We start from the raw sequence: 21,101 nt of genomic DNA, 5'->3' as shown, positions 1-21,101 counted from the left end.
ATCCATGCATATGTAGAATATGATATATTTTATTTCCTTCAAATGTCAACATCTTAAAGATTTCTGAAATGTGTTGTGTTAAGATATGAGGGACAAGTTGCAAATTAAAATGTTTCCAATATATCTGAATTCAGCTTAAAGAATACAGGCTTTGTTAGGCTTAGCTATATCCTAAGTGACACATTCCCAACCCTGGTCCTGGAGTAGCCTCTGTCCAGCACTTTTTAGTGTTTTCCCTACTCTAACACACCATCTTCAACACAGGAAGTGTTGTTAATTAGCTAATTTGTTGAATTAGATGTCTTAGAGCAGGGAAAACACTAAAATGTGTGTGTGTGTTGGGGGGCTGTACTCCAGAACCAGGGATAGGAACCTGTGTTTTTAAAAGGCATAATGAGATAGTGTGAGTTACGGTGAGGCTAGAAATAGATTAGACCGTCATATTGTAATGTTTGTGAGAAAAGAAAGCCTAAACAGACGTACATTTGTTAATAGTTTTGACAACATTTGAGCTTTTCACTCAGCATTCCTACCAGGCCCGTCACTGAATCCCCTGCATGTGCAGCTTTAGCACCAGCAGGGGTCACTATATTGACATATTACAGCACACATGCATACGAGTTAGGCACTACTCACAGCATAATACGTGTGTGTTCTGGAATATGCACCGATCAGCCATTACCACTGACCGGTGAAGTGAACAACATTGATCTCGTTACAGTGGCACCTGTCAAGCGGTGGGCTATATTAGGTAGCAAGTGAACAGTCAGTTCTCAAAATTGATGTGTTGGAAGCAGGAAAAATGGGAAAGCGTTAGGATCTGAGTGACTTTGGCAAGCGGGAATGGGCCGGTGTATGCTGTTTATGCTATTTTAAAAGCCATTTTGAACTTATTTTTGAAATACTGTGAAAACGGCTTTACCATGCTGTCAGGGTAATTTTGCCTACATGAACCATATAATAGGCCTTTGTTATAATATGCACAGCTCGTTTAATTGAATCTTTTTAATCGAGAGGCTCGTGCATCTGATTAATTAATCACTAGCCTTATAAACTGTGCTTCCTTTGTTATTTAAACTGAAGACACTGAAAAGCAGGTACTCATTTGGAATATGTCAGACGGCGATGTTTTTTTTTTTTTTTTTTTTTTCCCTACCATAAATACCAGTCGCCTGCACGATTACAAAATAAGGAATGGTACTATGGCAGGTATATGGAATATGCCATATATAAGGAATATGCCAGGCTGTAATCTGAGCCCGTATAATGCTCTCCCAAAGTAAATGGAACAAATTACTTCAGCAATTTGCAGCCTCGCGTTGATTATCAAACAGAGCCCGTGGGCGTCGAAAGCGCCGCCGCGTAGATCCGCTAGCCCCGCCCACTTCAGCAGCGCGAGTGCGCGCGCTCCACTGGTGCATCGCTCACGAAGCCTGGCTTACTGACGCGCCTCAGGTACGGACCGCCGCCTTCTCTACATTGTAGATCAGCCACCGTTAGTCATGACTCAGTGAACGGACCGTGGAGAAAATGGAAAGTGCTCGCGGCTCGAGACCGTTTCAGCACCACTTCGGCTGGACAGCGCAACAGCTTCTTTTTTTTGCTTCTTCTTCTCTTTTTTTTCTAGACAGGATCCCGAGGTGGGGGGTTTCTTTTTGAAATTGCACGAGCGTGCGTGATGGAGTTCGTCGAACAGGAACAAGCTGCAACAGCATCAGATTAACAAGACATCAAACATTCCGCTTTGGTCCGAGTCTGAAAAGATGATGCGGGAAGTCTTGTAAGCAGCACGCAGTAAAGCATCCAGCAGCACCGGACAGAACGGTGAGTGGGGAAATGGGTCAACTCTGAAATTCACACACTGATTCAGTGGAATAAAAAAATCAATAAGTGACTTTGAAATCCGAAAAAATCCGAGACAAACCTTGGCCTGGATTTGTGTAAATATATGTGAGATTTCCCACAGGTAAAAAAAAAAATTAAGATTGATGCCTATGAAAACATAGAGAAAAGCAGCAATCAATAACAGGTTGGGTTTCTGCACAGTACTGCATGAGAATCGTGTTAAACTGACGAGTATTACAAATAAACATGGAGGATTATCTGCTTTATTAAGAGATTGCTTGCTGCATATCTATCTATCTATCTATCTATCTATCTATCTATCTATCTATCTATCTATCTATCTATCTATCTATCTGTCTGTCTATCTGTATGTCTATCTATCTGGTTTAAGTGTTGTCCCCTAATTTTATTCCAACAGGTCTATGTGCCATTATAACTACTATATCTGAATACAGTTAAAGTCGTGAGCTTTGCCATGAAATTGGTCAGCACCATTAAAACATAACAATAAATCTCATCTTGATCTTGGCATGTAGTGTTGAAATCTACATTTTTAAACAAATATTAAAAACTATCATCACAGACAATCAATCTTTATTATATTCTTTATTATTAGGGCTTTAAAATATAATTATTAGAGCATACTATTGTACATTTAATGTAATCATTTACGGAGAGTGTTGACATTACCAATATTTTATGAATAGAAATCAGGTCCTGAGCTTTGCATTTTTGTGTGTATAGCCAGGCAAGTGGGGCAGTTTCGTCTGAGCATTTGGTGGCCTTAAGCGATAACTTGTTCAGGGCCCCCCACCCCCCTGATTATTTTATCTATTAATAGTAATAACAAGCTAGTGTGTTAGCCCAACACTTCTTCAATACACTCTAGAGACTACCTATCTAGATTAGTGGCTAGGTTATCCATTAAACACAAAGACAAACTGACTAAATCCAGTTAATTAGCATTAATTCCATTAACTGGAAATATAATTTCAGCGTTTTTCTCATCCTGTTTTGTTTACTTTTTTGTTGTCGCATGTTTCATGTTCTGATGTTAGTTACTTTATTTAGATACCTAAATTGGCGTTTCTATTCTGTTCACATGACAAGGGACCCTCTGGTACTGCCTGATACATAAACCTCTTTCTATGGTGGTCCAGGGGCCCTAAGCGAATCCTTATACCATTTATAGCTAGAAATGGCCCTGATGGCAAGACCAAGACATTCCATGTCTTAGTACCAAGCAATATAAACAATAAAGCTGCCATACAAAATATTATATACTTTTATTTTTGCATTGCCAAACCATACTGCTGTATTGTTTAACCATTTCTAAAAAATATATATATATATATATATATATATATATATATATATATATATATATATATATATATATATATATATATATATATATATATATAAATAAATACCAATTTACTGAAATTGCAGGCTTTAGCCATCACTGACTTTAAGTTGCTTTAAGTTCCCTTGCTAAGTTTTGTTGCCAGATCCTCAACAGCTTAAGCTCATCTGGACTGTGATTTGTTGTGTTCAGTCTTAATTTGTGTTTTGTTCTGCATATGAAATGAAGATAATTGTTATGCTTTAAAATGGTGAATATGACAAATTACAAGAAGTGGAAATTGAAAAGTTGAAAAAAACAGTAAATGTTAAAAAAATGATAAATTCCGAAGTCTCAAAGACGCATTTCAGTTTTGCAGATGTGCATGCAAATGGACTTGGTTGGAATTGTTGCACAGAGTGTCTTTTTCGTGGTCCACAACATTATACTTATAGCATGCAGTGGCTTTAAAATTTATTTATTGATTTATTTATGCTTCTGGGAGTATCACTCTCTAGGACTTTTGGGCAAGTGCTGCTATCAACATCCTACAGCTGTGTATTATCTCACCATTGTGTTGTTGGGGCCAGGCTGCTTCACTTTGTTCTTTATATCTACAGCAGCTGTTTTTATGAAAGGGGTTTATGATTGAGGTTAATCACAGAGTATTGTGTTCATAGCTGGCCTGAAAAAAGTCAACATTTAGCTATAATGGTTATTTTCTCAGAGCACCTGCTCTTTATAAACAGTGTTTATTTTACTCTGATTTGTCACTCTTATGCACAGATCACACTGTCTACTGGCTTGGAGAGGTGAGAACCAAACAGATGGCGAAAGCAAATTAGATTAGCTGTGTTCACCACATATAGAATAGCATCCTTCTGCATGCTTACTTATCTTGAAGGATTTTCCTACATATGCAATCATTATATGCATAATTTAGATGTTCTGAAAGCAACTTAGCTGCATGGATGGAATGTTGGCTTGCTCTGTATTCTTAATACATATACACTCTACACGTTTGACATTTATTATTGATTACTGACAACAGTTACTGTACTCCATCAACTCAACAGTGGCCAGATGGTAAAAATGCTTTCTATTTACCACACTGCTCTAAGGTGATGGATTGGCTGGGAAACTCTTCTATGGAAGTTTGCTCTCATTTGGTGTTGGTCGTGGGGGGTATTGAGTTCTTCTGTTTTCATGAAGATGTTGATGGTTAGACAGAATGGCTTCAATACTTGGATTAGGAATTATTATGTATTTAGTTTTACTGTGCATGGTATAAAATACGTTCCATGACATTAGAATGCTTGAGGGAGTCTTTTCTTTGAAATAAAGCAGACACTGCTAGACTCTGGGTGACTTTCAAATATCAATTCAATTCAGCATAATTGAGATAGTGTGCTAGTTATCTATAAGGTAGACTAGATCAAAATTCATACTGGTGTACCTTCCAAGCACACTGGAGAGTTTGTTGTCAGCAGGAAAAGAAAAAAGATCAAAAACCTCCATGGCAAGAGGAGAAGCTCCTCTCCTATCACAGCTTAATTATCTGAACTGACTGACTAAGCATAAACCCAAATTTAGATTTCATTTAGCCTTGTATCTGAGGCTCGCACATATAGATTTTCTGTCCACATTATCAAATGAGACCCTTTGGCATGTACACAGCGGAGGCCTGTGCATGGAGCATCGATGTAGCACTAATATATTCTTTAGACCCACAAGGATGTATAGAATCACACTGGACATAGATTTATTAAGTCCATATCTTCTCTACTGTGTGCTATCTTTAATATAACCACCCACACACATATACACACTACCCCCACTCCTACCCGCCCTCCAAACACACTCTAAAATCTCTGCTGATGCTGCATCTTTCTGTCCATTGCACAATATCTTTTATTTTACATTTCTCTACATTAGAGTTCTACCACAGTGTGTGTAATGGGATATTTCTAGTGAAACAGCGTGCCTCCACTCTAGCCCATCTCCTCATTTTCCCTCTAGCCAAGACCATCTGCTCAGTGGTGGGTCTGGCCAAACAGCTCAGGCACTGGGTGAGAGCATGGACCTACCACTGTCCCTACCTCCGTCAGCAATTCTCTGTGTGCTTTTTTCTCACAGCTCAGAGTCAGTAGACTTCTCCCACAAAGGAGGCTGGGTATCTTGAAAGAAATAAAGGACTCACTGGTCTGGCTTTCTTCATAAGCCTTGGCTCATTTTAGAGTCATAGCTAACGGAGGGACAGTTATCCAGCCTGAGCCAACTCATTAGGCCTGGATCTACATAGGCACCAGAGTGTAAAACAGTTCTCAAAACCACCTTCTTTCTCCTCTCATCGCTGATTTTTGTTTGTAAAATTGCAGTGTGTGTTTGATTCAGAATGTGCATGCAAAACAAGAGCATATTTGGAAAACCTCAGTTATGATAAATAGATTTTAGTCAGATGGTCCTGCAACAACATAACAGGGAACTGATCAGAGTGTGAATATGGGAATATTCATCATTCACTTCACTTCAAAAGGTTGTGATTGTCTATTTGTTATCATGTTTTCACCAACACTGAGGAATAGCAGATTGCAAAAGTGCGAGCAGAATGTTAACAGAATGGTTTTCAAAGGAATGATATTCTACCAACAGTAAGGCAGTAACAAATGTATGTGCTTATGCCTGCCCAGAATCTTCTTTCTCAACACAGATTAAAAAATATCTTCCAATATGTTGAAGCAGAATAAGTTCTGGTTCATGGTAATTCATTCACAGCTGATAAGAGGATCCTAGGCTGATAAGGGAACGAACAACTGAAAAGTTTAATAAAAGTTTCTGTGGAGTCTAGAATAATTATACATTCTAAAGAAGCCTTCTTGCCAGTGGGGAGCTGGTCTATTCTGATTTCCTCTTGGGCTGATCCTAACACATGCTGAGAAATTCCCTTCGTCACTGCGATCTGTATGCACCCCCAAGAGTGCCTCCTGTTAAACGGAGTGTGAAATGAGCACATTTAGCAATCCCACTAGCGTCATGACATGAGCTGTTCAGCACTTAAAGCCAAACTTGCATGGCCCTAACTCCCCACTCACATCAGAGTGTGTGCATTATCATTGTCTTGCTTCATATATATTATATTTATATACACCAATGGGCAATTTTATACAAAGGTGTTGGACCACCACGGGCGCCAGCTTCAGTGCACCTTGGCATAGATTCTGCAAGTGTCTGGAATTGTACGGAGGGATTAGCAGTATTTTTCCCCCAAAAGATATTCTCTCAGTATGACACAGGACATCGTTAGATTTACATATCTTTCATACTCATCAAACAATTCAGTAAACCACTGTGGGAAGAGTTGTCATCCTTGAAGAGACCACTCCCATTGAGACAGAAATTTTTACCACAGGATTGAGCACTGAGCAGGTGAAGGTGAGCAGTCAGAATATCTGTACTGATGTGTAGTGACTCTTCTCTTTTTATGGGGCAAGTGAACATGAACTATATCATTAACCCTTTTAACCAGTACATTCCGCCGGCAGAATGGAAAACGACTTAACAAAACAGGCATAAATTAAATTTTTTGGCTACTGGTAAAAAGAGTTCAAATGTTCCTACAGCATAACAGAGCCACAAATTAGCTAATTGGTTGTCCAAGTCTTCTTTCTATAGTTCTTCTGTCTTTGCAGGTAAAATCACAGACAGTCTTGATGTTGTTTTTCTCAGAAATGTGTATTATTTACTATGGTCCATTAGTTGACAAAATACAAAAAAATTCTCTATGTCATTGAACTGTATAAAAATATTATTTGGACATCTATTTTTTTCTTTTCTACTGACATCAGCAGAAAACCTAAGAATACTGAAAGAAACCAAGTTTGAACCATGATTGATTTAGCCCAATAGATAAGCAGCACTTAAGACTGGTGCTCATCTTTCCACTTCCAGAGATTGCCTACCCAAATTCACCATTGCTTGTGATTTTGTGCTTTCTTAATGGTTGATGTAAAACACTACCATGGTGTTGTTGGTCCATACTAATATGCATGACCCTCTTAGGGGTTCCTGAAAATGTTGCTACACTAGTCACACAGATTTAATTTCTAGGACGTTAATATGTTGACATTGTGTTTCTACTTTTCATTTACCTTAATGTTTTTTTTCACTTACTCCTCCAGATTTGCTGGGAGGCATCTGTCATTACAATTTACCTCTTTGCTGAGAAAAACATGTGCTGGACAAATACCTCGACTTGCGTGCATGCTACTAGTTGCACCTGCCTTTGTTATATGGTTGACAGGCACTGAGCATTCAGTCGACATCAAAATGGCAGATGGCACAACATACCCAGTTTAGTACTTGAGTTGCAAATAACAACATCCCATCCAGACATAGAAAGTCTGTTTATGGGAAATGTGTAGCCACTTGCAATTTCAAAATTGCATCCATAATTGAGACAGCACTGTGATCTATCAGGAAGGCTCATATGGCATGCAAGTCAAGCCTTGGAACAATCTGTGAAGGAATCAAGTGACTCTTTTTGGGATTGCCTTTTCGTCCTTGTGCTTACACATGCCTGATCAGGACATTTGACTTGCTCAACACCTGCTGTAGGAGCTATTCACTCAGCAGCCAATTGTCCAGAAAAAGAAGTATGCATTGATCCTTACATCGTAGGGGCTCTATAGTGATTTGCTATAAAAAAAAAAAAAGGACTACACTGCATTACATTTTATATTTCCTAATCAGTATGCCTGTTGGCATCCTGCTCATTTATGAGCAGACCTTTGTGTTTGGAGATTGTTGACAGTAAACTAAGTCAGGGGTTCCCAAACTTTTCCAGGGCAAGGCCCCCCAAATGGCATTAACATTTGACCGAGGCACCCCTTTTGCAATATGTCTTTAATACACATTAAAAATACAGACTTCTGAATATATCCCCCTTTTTTTAAATTAATAATTACATCTTACATCTTTACATTACATTATATTAGGAATTGATTGTGTGTGTGGTTGTCTGAGAGTGAGAATTTATTTTTCACACCAAATTGTTGAGGCCCCCTGGCGGCCCCGAAGGGGGCCGCACCCTCCACTTTGAAAACCACTGAACTAAGTGACTAAGTATTTTCAGATGCAATGCTGAGATGCCTCAGCACTTGAATCATGCCCTGGAAGCGTGGTCATGCTCTGAGCTGACACAAACGGAACTGTTTTTGTTGTGCGGCGACATCAACACTGTGTTTTGCTCCTTAACACCATCCATCCACTATCTAGCCATCTATGTACCAGTTTGTGAAACCCAGCTCCACAGGAATAATGTGGTGGTTAGATATGTTTAGTCCGTATCTTGAGTGAGAAACTAAGGCGAACAAATTGACGACTACCATGACAAGTTCATTAAGTCCTGTTCAGGTTCATTTGGTGGGGGCCAGACATTTCCAGCATTCAGTAAGTGCAATAGTAGTGTTGGCTGCATGATCAGGCTGTGTAAACTGCAGAAGAGGGTAATGATCATTAGATCATTATAGTAGTACTACCAGAGACCTGCCATGTAACAGTGACAGGTGGCACACAGTGTTTGTTCCAGGCCACCCAACTTGCCTGCTCGTTTGTGTTAACAATACCAGTGATCTACTGTTATGCTTCTCATTGTATGGTTAGTGATGCCCGTAAGATGTCTATACCCACTACATTATCTCAGCATTGAGTCAGCTGTGTCAGGTGGAATATCTAACTTCAGTTTTACTAGGGCAGCCATAATATCAGTCTGCAGTGCATTCACCACTGCTACTGAGTCGCACTCCAACATTATACTCAGATGAGATGCGCCGGTGACGGGCTATGAACCTCTCCACCAAAGTGCATCTTAAGCTTAGAGAATGAGAGGAAGCCACTGAAAGTACATCAGTTTCTGTCTCTGTATGCGAAGTGGCAGTAGTCTATTAAGCATCCTGATCTCTGCACTTCATTGCACTTTTGCATTCCATCTAACAGCTCTTGCATTTGCCTGCTGTTAGCATCTGTATTCTGCATTCCAAAGTTGTAAATTCACATGGACCTCTTTGGACTGATCAGCATTTTTTTCCGACCCTGATCTATTCCTGTTGATGCAATATTTCGAAGGAGCTCACATTCTTCTTCCCAGCGGCCTCTATGGCTGAACTCCTCACTGTAGCTGTCTGAGACCAGAGGAAGATCATGAATAGCCAGCAGTATTTCCACAGCATTTGAGACACTCTTAGCTTCAGTAAGGGCAAGGAGAGCAAACATCTTGCCATCCTACCTTGAAATACATAAAGTTTGGGAAAGATGACTAACATTTAACAAATCACACCAGTTATAATGTTAGTTACTCTACGCTTGCACTGTCATGCTGCAGCATGCATTCAGTGGCAGCAAAAAATGAAATGGTGTGACAACTTTGCTATTAAGATTACGATTTGCTATTACCATTGCAGTTAAAATATCCAGATTTCAATGTTACAGCACTGCCCTACAAGTGCATTTCTAAGACTGTTATATATGAAACTACTTTACCTTCAAAGCTGAAATACTCATTCATCCAAAAGTAACAGACTGACCATGATTTATCCATGAATTTGGTGATAACAAATGCATAACACGGTTTCTGTACTTTCCCTTTGTTCATATGAATGCAGTGAATCAGATACTTATGGGCTGTGGTGTGGGAGAGGGAGATCTTGGGAACCCACCATTATTGTACCGAACAGAAGTAGCAGGGGAAGGAATGAGAGTGACGATATTTGGCCTTCTTCTTTCTGCCTCAGATTGAGCTAACTGGGCTGTGGTTGGACAGTAGAATGTTTAATTCAAGTGGCTCTAACCATGCGAAATGGGCCAACTTGTTGGCTTGTTATAGAGAAACAGAGGACCATGCTTTCAGTATTTGATAATGAGATGTAATTATTTACCAAGAGAGTTCCAATTAATAATGCATGGGCTTCAACACAGGGAGAGAGTGCACAGAACTCTGTGGGCAGCATGGTGAGGGATGTTAATTGTCATAGTTCTGCAAGGCAAAAAAAAAACTGCAGGGATTTAATGAAGCCTTCCATCTTCTCTGTACTGCACAGTGTGTGTGTGTGTGTGTGTGTGTGCCTGTGCATATGTGTGCACTTGCTTGGGTTGTGAGAAGACATCACAAGTTTTCATTTATCTGATGACATGCTGGCTTGGGAGTCCTGCTTAGAGGTATTTTCCACCATCTTAGGGGCAGTCCTTGGGAAGCCCACACCAATTTCCTCCCCCACTTCTAGGTACCACTTTCATTCATTCACTTTTCATAAAAATTAAATGATAGGAGCTTAAGTTTACACAAGCGACTTTTGAAAGCACAGGCCAGCTCATATAGGAAATGTTCAGGAGGCACAGACAGAAGCCAATACATTACAGGGAAAGATGTGGGGTAGACAACTATACAGCTTTCTCAGAAACAGGCAAGCTGTATTTTTGTTTGATTAACCCAATTTTGAAAAATAATATTTACACGAGTACACTGGAAAGCCAAGACCCTACAGTTTTGTGGAATAAATAAGGAAATAATTAAAAAAATCCATTGAAGACCTAGATCAGAAAAGACAACAAAGTTAATCTTACTTTGTCGAGCTTCCAAGCAGCCAAACCCAAATGGTTAAAACAGCATAGCAATGCCACAACAGGTAATAAAGAGAATCCTAATGTCAACAAAAAGTGTAACAGAATAATATTTAAAGCGTGCCAGAATGAAGAAGGTTTTGACAAAAAAAAAAAGGATGACAAAATGTTTTATGAAGGGTACAGTCTGGGACTTATTCACCATGGCCGAATCTGCAAAAGGCTAGATAACTTGGAGGAAAAATAACTCCTATTAAAATGCTTTAATAGGTTTTGGTATCTTTAGTAATGCTCATATGTTTGTAATAATGATAAACTTTATTTAGTAATTCTATTTACAGTATCCTGTCTGGTTTAATGGGGAAAGTATAAGTATATTCTCTTAAAATAGAGAATTGACAGGTAAAAGCCCTACAGCAAATAGCTCTTTCAGAATCCTGGGTTGTAGTTTTACTTATTACAGATATGCTTTAAGTCATATATCACATATCACTTTACACAAACTTGACAAGGCTTCTCAAGTTAGCTTAAAAATGCCAGCCTGTTTATACCTTTATACCCTCTCCATGAAAAAAAAAGAACTGCCCCTGCCACACTTTCCCTGTAAAGAAACACACCAAATTTCCATGCTGCTATTTCCGAACAGTACACAGGGAATTTTGGTGCATCCAGAAGGCATCATTTCATTGTTCCTCACCAGGCAGCTCTCTCGTTCTTTATCTGAAGCTGTGCAGAAGCTTGGCTCGTGGGCTGCTCTCTGATCTTTTCCAGAAGTGTGTCAGTCACGCGCTGTGGGAGTCTCAGCACTGGAGGTGAACATGGGCTGAAAGCACAGCTGTTGTTACACCTGAGCATGTTCCACAGGTGTTCTGGTACAGCAGAGCATGACATGTTTTGATTCAGTGAAAGGAGAAAACGCGGTTACACATAATGCGCATTCTCATTTCCATATCATTGCAATAGTCTTTGATGTTACACTGCTGGTACAATCTGCTGTACAGCCCCCACACACATCTAACACATTTATTGTAAAGGAAGCTATCTCCACAGAAAATGAAGAATCTTACATTGAGCCAATCTATCCCATTACAGGCTAAAGCATCTCTGTGAGTAACTTGACTTCATTCTGTTTCATTATATGACCTATCTTTATTGATTTTGGTGCGCAGCCATGCATGTCACACAACGTCTAGTAATAAAGGCAAAATGTCCAATTTCCAAAGGACATTAGAAACACTAAAAAATTACTGTAAAAATACAGGCAATTTTATACAGTACAATGCTGTTACATCAATAAACAGTTTGCTTCTGTACATTTACAGCTAATGATCCATAAATTAAGCACATACCGTAAATTTACAGCATCTAATAAACCTGTTTGTTCTTGAAAATACGGCCTGGTGCTGTAAAAAGAAGTACATTCATTTCTCTGCAGCAAGGGTCCCCAACTACCGGGTCGCGACCCAGTACTGGGCCGTGGAAGAGTTGCTACCAGGTTGCAAAAACGTGATATATATATATATATATCTGTGCTATATGCGATGCTAATGCATTATTTATTGTGTGTTTCCCCTTTAAGAGCCACTATCCAAATTTACATAGGCACACTTTCAGAAAACACTGGTTCCACACTTTCAGGTTCAGCTAATATTAATGAGAGTGAAACATCGCCTGAAATTTTCTTTAGTGGAGGAGGTAAGAAAAGACCAAATGACGGCGACAATGCAGAGACTGCTGCTGACGAGAAAAAGGGGAAAAAGAAAACCGCTTTGAACTGAAAATTTGATGATTCGTATCTAAAATACGGTTTTGTCTCTACTGGCAATTCACATGCTCCAAATCCCTCATGTTTAATATGTGGTGGAGATAAATTGGCTAATGAGTCGATGAAGCCCTCAAAATTGCTTTGCTATCTTGGAGCCGCCCCCCAATTTGTCACAGCCTTCTTTGCTCATGTTTACCAAGGGTACCAATATTACTGGAGGGCACTGTAGCTTCAAAAATGAAGTTTCTCTTATTATTTACTTACCCTCATGCCATCCAAGGTGTGTATGACTTACTTCATCAGAACACAAATGCAGATTTTTAAAATAGGGAAATCTAGGCTCTGTAGAATGCATATAATACAAGTAAATCGATTGCACTATTGTGATTTTCACTACTGGTCAAAAGTTTTAGAACACCTCCATTTTTCCAGTTTTTATTGAAATGTATGCAGTTTAATGTTTCAGTGTACTCTGAAATTTAAGCATAGAACAAAAACAGTTGGAGATAAAGAAGTCATGGAATTGTTTGGTTTAACAAAATTTAATAAAATTTTTTGACTCACAGTAGCCACCTTTTGCAGATATAACAGCCATACACAATTGTGGCATTGTTTCTACAATGGAAAGCAAATTTTTTAGAAAAGTTCTTCCCATCACTGTTGTAGAAGGTCCCACAAATGTGTTGCACTTGTAGGTTGCTTTGCTTTCACCCTTCTGTCCAGTTCATCCCAAACCAGCTCGATGGGGTTTAAGTCTGGAGACTGTACTATTCCATGATTCGAAGGCTACAGTCTTGTTTTTTTCTTCTAAGGTAGTTCTGACATAGCCTGGAGGTATGTTTTGGGTCATTATCTTGCTGTTGGATGAACCCCTGACCAATTAGGCATATACCAGAGGGTATGGCATGGTGCTGCAAAATGCTGTGGTAGCAGTTTTGGTTCAGGGTGCCACGCACTCAGTGCAAGTGGCCGACTCTGGATCAAGCAAAAGATCCCCAGACCATCACGCTCCCTCCTCCATGATTGAGATTCCTTTCACCTGCTCGACTGCATACAAAAACCCTGCGTGATGAACTGAAGATTTCATTTGATTCATTGGTCCATAAGACCTACTTCCAGTCTTCAGTAGTCCACTGGCGGTGCTTCATTGCCCAGGCAAGCCCCTTTTTCTTATTTTGCCATCTTAGCAATGGCTTTCTTACTGCCACTCGACCTATCAAACCTGCAGCTCAAGGTCTTCACTTCACAGTTGAAACTGAGACTTGCTTACTTTGACCAGTGTTAAGCTGTGCTTGAAGCTTTTGTCCTGTGATAAAATGCTGGTACAATCACGCAAGCTGTTGACTCTCAGAAACTTGTCTTCTGATTCTGTTGTGGCTTTGGGTCTGCCAGATCTCTTCCTGTCAGAGTGTCCTCCAGTTTCCAAGTGCCTTTTGATGGTGTACTCACTGACACCATGGCTTTCTTTTCAATTTCTCTAAAGGAACAACCTACACTTTTAAGGGTTATAATAGTGTGTCTGTCTTCCTTTGTTAATTGCCTTTTTCTTGCCATTATGAGAGCAATATGCTACTTCCTGCAGTACAATACTGTCCAAATAATGCTTAAGAGGCTTATACAGACAGAGTTTGTAAGTAATCAACAAAAGTTGGGACACTTGTAGGAATTCTTAGCATCAGCTTTCAATTGCTTGTTTCCTGAAAAATACCTTTTTGTATGAAAGGTACATTTAAACGTACATTATTTTTCGGTTTTTGGTAACCTAAAAGGTTTCTTTAACCTCTGGCAGTTTACTTCTTACCTTTGTACCATTTCAGGTTATTCACTGGACTTGAACCGCTTAAAATTAAATAAAAACTGGAAAAATGGAGGTGTTCTAAAACTTTTGACCAGTAGTATATGTAAGTAAAATATTTCATTTGCATGGTGTGCATCTACAGATCTTGGATATAGTTCTAAAAAAAATATTTGTTTGCATTCTGTTAAATAAAGATCAGGGTTAGTGTATAATGAGATCATTTTAATTTTTGAACCAATCCTTTGAAGGATTTTTGTTGGTTAAAGCAAGCTCAATTGAGCTTTTTTTTTCTTACTGTTTGTATTTATGCTGAGATTCAGTTTGAGTCAGCTTCAGCCAGTTTGACAATGTCTAATGTTTTTACCTCTGTTTAATAAATGGCAAATGATGTACTATAATATATTTCTCCTTTATTATCTCTCCATAGTGAAAAATCTGTTTGATATGTTTGTATACAATATATACAACATATACTAGAGATGTTAATAGACATCAGACTAGGGATGTCACGGTACCAAAAATCTAGTAGTCAGTACCGATACCACCAAAAGTACACGATACTCGATACCAAAGTCAAAGGACATCCTCGAGAGGGGGAGAGAGAAGGAGCGAGAGAGAGAGAGGGAGAGAGAGAGGGAGAGGGGGGAGGGTATTTTACTTATCAAACAGTGTCTGACAATGTGTCTCCGGAGGTGCACTCCTAAATGCGCGCGCTCACACACACACACACACACACACACACACACACCTTATACTCTGAATGCAAGCATTAGTTTAAATTCAGTGATATGGTGGCAGGCCAAAACGATTTATTAAAAGCGTGAACATTTGAATAATTATTAGTGACATTAGGCTACATTTAGCTGACAGGACACGGGCTGAATGGCGATGCATGGTGGCCCATTTGGAGGTAGTTTATAACATCGCAATGCATTAGAGTCATTAACAAATGACTGGCTGTTGCAAAAATTACATGGAGCATAACGTTAGCTGGTTTCACGGCAACAATGCCAGCTGATTCAAACAAACATAATATAGGACCGTCTTTCAGGTGCTTCGCCAAATTCCAGGTGTTTCCTCGCTTTGTTTGAAATGAACGATAGCATCGGTTGCACACCGGAAACCGATACTAGCTTTCCTCTCAATGATTCGGGGTGGAGCTAAACTTGTTAAGCCAAGCTAAACTTCTGTAGTTTTTCCCGTGTGCTTGTAGGTGTTCCTCTTCTTCTTCACCACTTGTGGACCGACTAAAACACTTGCGCGTATTTGCTGCCCCCATCAGGTCCGGAAGAATTGCAACCTCGGTAACTTCGGTACTTTCGCTGAAAACGGTACTAACGATACTGCAGAAAAACAAGTACCGTCAAGTTTTAAGAATGTTGGTACCGACTTGGTACCGAAGTATCGGTTCTCATGACATCCCTACATCAGACAATTTAGTACATAAAAATAATATTTGTTTTAGTGTATACCAGTTTTTACATTGTAGAATTATAGCTGGAGCCATTGTTCCAAGTACTTTACTGTGAAATTACGGTACAGCTGTAAAATGGAAAACAGTATTTAAATATAGAACTATGGTAAATGGCTGGAACCATTGCTGCCAGTACTTTACTGTGAATTTACGGGACAGCTGTAAAATAGAAAAACGCTATCTAAACCGTAAAATTATGGTAAATGGCTGGAACCACTGCTGCCAGTACTTTGCTGTAAATTTACAGGTACATTTTTTACAGTGAACACATACACTTACACACACATACATACACACTTGCCCATGCTAAGCGTACGGTGAGAAATGAGGGCTGTTTGAAAGCTCTCTCAGCTCTTGACTGTGCTATGTGGGTGTTCTCTCATTGTCTTTCCCGCAGGGTATGCTCTTGTTGTGTTGCGGGGGAAGGTTGAGCTCTGAGATTAATGAAAGCACCATCTTAATCCACAAAAAAACCCCACATTATTTCAATCTACTTAACACCATGAATTCCAGTAGCTCGCCAGTGACTTGGGTTTGTATGCTCCCATGTGTGCCAAGTCAGTGTGATTTCCTCTTCATAGATCCCAAAATGGCTACAGGCACTTAATTTCCTAGTGTTTTGTGCAAAGTTGCCACATTTATCATTGGCATGCACAATCGACAGTACTTGTTGCATTCAGTTAGAGAAGAAAAAAACTAAAGAATAAAAGCAAATCTATTGAAGGAATATTGAATATGATCCAGATGTCACCAAAACAATGAGGTCTTTCAGATCCATAGTTTCTCACTATGACTGAGGAAATGGATTATAGATGCTCTAGATTCAAACATTTGTTCCTTAAAACCCAAACACAACATTTTTTTTGGTATATAATTACTATTTAGACTTCACTATATTGAAGTCAGTGTGTTGTGCCCCATGAGAACCATATTACTTTTCCACAAACAACTATATACAGTCACTCAATTACAGTAACAGCATTGTCCTTGTCAGGGTTGCAGTGAGTCTGGAGTCTATCACGAACTGTGAAGCTGGAATGCACCCTGGATCACCCACTATCTGTACTGAAGCACACTACAATTACTTCCTTAATTTTACATATATATATATATATATATATATATATATATATATATATATATATATATATATATATATATATTCCATACAAGGCAATTGATACATCTGCATATAAAGTGGACTATTGTTCATAAAATTGAGTTGTAATAAACATTTAAATTTTATCCACACTCTAGTCCACTCTCCCTCCTCTGATGAAATAGCTTCCTAGCATTTTGATTCAGATCATTTCTGCATATAAGTTCATATGTGTGCATGTTAGCATACTAGCATATTAGTGTGTTAGCTTAAGATAAGATTCCTCCAGCATATTGAAACATCTCACTGAGGTAGGGCTTATCCGCACATTACACACTGCATACTAGTGGCTTATATATATTCAAGCACATATAAATAGCTATAGCACTAACCACATTGTGTAGCATGAGAAGCATGGTCATGGTCATTTGGCGCAATTCTTGATAGTTTTTTCTACGTTGATGAAATTGGATGCTAAATCATACCATTATATTTGATTGATATACTGTATATAGCATACAGTCATTAGCTGGATGAGAGAAGAAGAGACCTTCACGATTTAAAGGTCTGATTAAAAATAGAAAGAGTAAAAAGTGATATTTTTTTCCTTGGAAATGCAGTCAAGTACAAATATTTAAATAATACTCAAGTAAAGTATCAAAATGCAAAAATAATCATTTCGTATAGTAATGAAGTATTTTCCACCCATGGTTACAAAACTGATTTCCAGTGAATGGGACTGAAAGTTTATGGTGTGCAGAACCTGCCAAATGTACAAGAAGCCTCTCACTCTCTCTAACTCTCTCTCTCTCTTGTTCTCCTTCTGCTGCTTTAAGACAGTATTTCCCCAGATAATTCAATCTGGGTTAAAGAAATCAGCATTGCAATTAGGAACATCATAGCTGCAGATTTGACTCGGTGGTGGAGAACACACGATTCAAAATATACTTCTGGGGCTATATAACGCTACCTGACTTTGACAGCATAACTAGCTAACAGCAGAATGAGCAAGACCAGTGCTTCAGACAAACCCCCTAGAGTGTCGCATCAACTTGGCCAGAGGGCTCATGTTTAATTAGCCATGTATGAATTTGTTACATTCTAATGCACAGCTTTTCAATCATTATATGCTGTGCAAACACTGTCATTATTAAGTTTTAGTTATTGTACTGTTATAATGTTGAATGTTGAATAATGAAAATGTGATGAACATGTAGTGGACAATGGGTGCACTGCAATAAAAGCTTATATCTTGAATAAGGGCAAAGTTATCTAATATTAATTATTATGAATTATGAATCTGTAAGATTATTCAGCTTGTTTTTATGCTTATGCTCATTTTAAGCTTAAATTCTATTGGCAGATAATTAAAATGAGAAAATTTTACGTTTGAAATGAGTAAAATGTCTGGAAATATATTTAATGATCTATTTGTTTTATTTTGATCTTAAAATAGGAAACACTCGATAAATGTAATAATATTCAGTATATTCTCACTTGCTACGATGTTATTTCTTGCAGTATTTGTGTAGGAATACTTGTAGCTGTAGTCCCCCCCAATTTACTAGCATGCAACCATGTGAAACAGTATTTAACATCAAGCAATTAGCAGGGAAGAATGTTGCTGTACTATAGTCATAACCACAAATTTTGGTGTTTTTTTAGAGAGAGCTTGAGCTTGCAGTGATAGAGCTACTGCACTCAAATCATTTCCTCCCACTCAGTAAGGATCAAAGCCTTAACAGCTCCAACCCGAGAAGCCAAAATGAGCTCCTTCATCAGAAAATATTCAGTCAGCAAATCCTTCTACAGGTATGAGTTCTACAGGCATCTAGATGTTTACACCTATCTGCTTGTCAACAGTGTATAACACCATTGCCTCCTTGGAGGACCATTGAGACATTGTAAATGGTAACATACAGTATGTTGAGGTCGCATAAAGATTGAGTGTGTATGTGTGTGTGTGTGTGTGTGTGTGTGTGTGTGTGTGCACGTAATTTATGTAGTTGATGACTAGTGCCCAGTCTGAATCGAATTCATCAGTTGTGTGTTCATGCAGACTTTCCATTGATATGCTTAATTAAGGTGGCACAGAGGCACAGCCTGCCACCTCAAAGCACCAGGGTCCCCAGTTTAATCCTGAGATCGGGTTACTGTCAGTGTCAGTGTGGATTTCCTCTGGGTTCTCCATTTTCCTTCCACCTCCTAAAAACACGCTTGTAGGTTGACTGGCTATGCTAAATTTCACCTAGTTGGGAGAGTGTGTGTGAATGTGTGTGCATGGTGCCCCATCCAAGTTGCATTCCTACCTTGCGGACTATGATCCACTACAACCCAGGCCAGGATGAAGTGGTTAGTGAAGATGTATGAAGGACTATTTTTGATTATCTAGGCCGTCCACTGACTGAGTTTTGTGATATTCTTTGATTTTCAATTCCTCTGAATATTTTTTGGTGATAGAGCTGTAAGAAATATGCTGCTGCTTGTCTTCATCATATTCATGTCTGTTGTGTTTCCAAGCAGAAAAAAGTGGGATGTAGTGGTTCAGTGATTGACTAGTGCATTGTTGCCAAAAATGTTTAATGGGTGTTGATTACCATATGGCATATATGTACTTGTCTGGACTATTTTGTATGAGATTTATACATTTTTTCTTTAAAAAAAAGAAATGAATAAAGCACAGTTCAAACATTTTGTATTCTGTGTATTATAGTCTGTGGATTAACTTGTATTATATAATATGTAGACTGGTATTATTAGACATGAAGGAAGTGTTCTTAAAAATCTGTGTATTAAAGCCAGCACAGGGAATATCTGAAGCACTGGGAAGTCTTTATAACATTTTAGATGAGATAGAGGATGTAGGGTCAGATTTGCCAATTATTCTCTTCGTATCTATTTGATTATATACTAAAGTTAGTTGGAAAGGAATTATCATTGAAAGTTTAGGCTTAGGGTGGTTATATTGATTCTGGCTAGTTTGTTTTTTCTAATAAAACTAGAAATGTGAGAGTCTATTGAATTGAACCAGGCAGCAAGGGGGTTGAACAGGGATAATTGAAAATAAGTTCTTTATTTTCTGGTAGTATTAACATTATTGATTATCTTTTGGAGTAATTGATAGCTCTGAAAGGTGCAAAGATATTTTAATACCAAATATGTAATGTGCTCAGTGCTCATAAGGCTAGGGTCTGGAGTGCTGTGTCAGATAAGTTCATGGTGAGTGGGAGGATAATGAATTTAACCCATTATAGTGACAGGGACACTATACTGTAAAAACAGCACTGTCTTTCAGACTCCTGACTCTCTGTGGTCATTAAAAATCCCAGGACAGTTATCGTAAAAGAGTAGGGGTATAACCCCGGTGTCTGGGCGAAATTCCACCATTGGCCCTTCTCTATAATGGCCCCCTACTAATCTCCATCCCTGAATTGGCTACATCACTCTCTCCTCTCCACTAATAGCTGGTGTGTGGTGGGTGTTCTGGCACACTATGGCTGCCGTAGCTTCATCCAGGTAGATGCTATACACTAGTGGTGGTTGAGGAGGTGCTGTATAAATGTAACTGTAACTAACTAACAGCTTATAGAGTAATTGGAGAGTTTTCTGTATTGGCCTGAATAATCACTTTTATTGAGTAGGAAGGATTTTGTAGAAAGTAAATATCATATATAGTAAATATCTTCTGCGTATAGGCTAATTTTATTTTGTTTAATAGGTATCTACGTATTGTTGATTTTGACATATTCTGACATATACTGTACCTATACTATACGAGAGAGGACCCAATATTCCTGGAATTGTTAAAAAATATATTGTTATAGTGCACCCAGAACTGGATCTTGCACCACGACAGTGAACCTGCACACACCGAGTTGTCAACCAAGGAGTTTTTAACCAGAAACAATGTGGTTAGGGCTTCACATCCACCGTATTCACCAGATTTCGCTCCTTACAACTTCTTTTTCTTCCCGAAATGAAAAATGAGACTGGTGGGGCTAATATCAGCCATAGTGGAAGAAATCCAGAAAAAAACGCAGGAGGCTGTAGACGTGATGACAAAAGAAGACTACAGGAAATGTTTCCAGGAATGTGAGAAATGTTGGTACAAGTGTATCGCATCACAAGGAGAATGCTTTGAAGCGGATAAAAGTAGAAATG

At 38.8% G+C, this 21,101-nt stretch overlaps 1 protein-coding gene across 2 annotated transcripts in view; it reads left to right on the top strand.

The window, feature by feature from the left end:
• Window positions 1-1,391: 1,391 nt before the first annotated feature.
• grm4 (glutamate receptor, metabotropic 4) overlaps window positions 1,392-21,101 on the top strand; it is a 201,008-nt gene continuing 181,298 nt past the window's right edge. For both annotated transcript variants that reach the window (XM_017480467.3, XM_017480466.3), the window contains exon 1: window positions 1,392-1,824. The gene's annotated coding sequence lies outside the window, so the exon portion shown is untranslated. The remainder of the gene's footprint in view (window positions 1,825-21,101) is intronic.

The sequence above is a fragment of the Ictalurus punctatus genome, chromosome 11 (assembly GCF_001660625.3).
Source record: "Ictalurus punctatus breed USDA103 chromosome 11, Coco_2.0, whole genome shotgun sequence".
NCBI classification, from domain to species: Eukaryota; Metazoa; Chordata; class Actinopteri; order Siluriformes; family Ictaluridae; genus Ictalurus; species Ictalurus punctatus.
This window is presented reverse-complemented; position numbering and strand designations above follow the sequence as displayed.